Source organism: Salvelinus namaycush, chromosome 35 (assembly GCF_016432855.1).
Source record: "Salvelinus namaycush isolate Seneca chromosome 35, SaNama_1.0, whole genome shotgun sequence".
Taxonomy (NCBI): domain Eukaryota; kingdom Metazoa; phylum Chordata; class Actinopteri; order Salmoniformes; family Salmonidae; genus Salvelinus; species Salvelinus namaycush.
This window is the reverse complement of record NC_052341.1, coordinates 3150021-3150979: the sequence shown is the minus strand read 5'-3', so window position 1 is coordinate 3150979 and position 959 is coordinate 3150021.

Genomic DNA, 959 nt, shown 5'->3' with positions numbered 1-959 from the left:
ATACGCTTTTTTTTTGTCCATTAAAATAACATCAGATTGATCAGAAATACAGTGTAGACATTGTTAATGTTGTAAATGACTGTTGTAGCTGGAAACGGCTGATTTTTAATGGAATATCTACATAGGCGTACAGAGGCCCATTATCAGCAACCATCACTCCTGTGTTCCAATGGCACGTTGTGTTAGCTAATCCAAGTTTATCATTTTTAAAAAGGCTAATTGATCATTAGAAAACCCTTTTGCAATTATGTTAGCACAGCTGAAAACAGTTGGTCTGATTTAAAAAAGCAATAAAACTGTCGTTCGTTAGACTAAGTATTGTGAGTATCTGGAGCATCAAATGGTATTAGTTACATGCACCGAATATAACAGGTGTAGACCTTACAGTGAAATGCTTACTTACAGGCCCCTATCCAACAATACAGTTTAAAAGAGCAGCAGAGCCAGAGAACAGAGCCAGTGTGCTCTGTTCTGTGAAGGGAGTAGTACACAGCGTTGTACGAGATCTTCAGTTTCTTGGCAATTTCTCGCATGGAATAGCCTTAATTTCTCAGAACAGGAATAGACTGACGAGTTTCAGAAGAAAGTTCTTTGTTTCTGGCCATTTTGAGCCTGTAATCGAACCCACAAATGCTGATGCTCCAGATACTCAACTAGTCTAAAGGTCAGTTTTATTTATTGCTTTTTTAATCAGGACAACAGATTTCAGCTGTGCTAACATAATTGCAAAAGGGTTTTCTAATGATCAATTAGCCTTTTTAAAAATGATAAACTTGGATTAGCTAACACAACGTGCCATTGGAACACAGGAGTGATGGTTGCTGATAATGGACCTCTGTACGCCTATGTAAATATTCCATTCAAAATCAGACGTTTCCAATTACAATAGTCATTTACAACATTAACAATGTCTACACTCTATTTCCGATCAAACTGATCTTATTTAAATGGACAAAGAA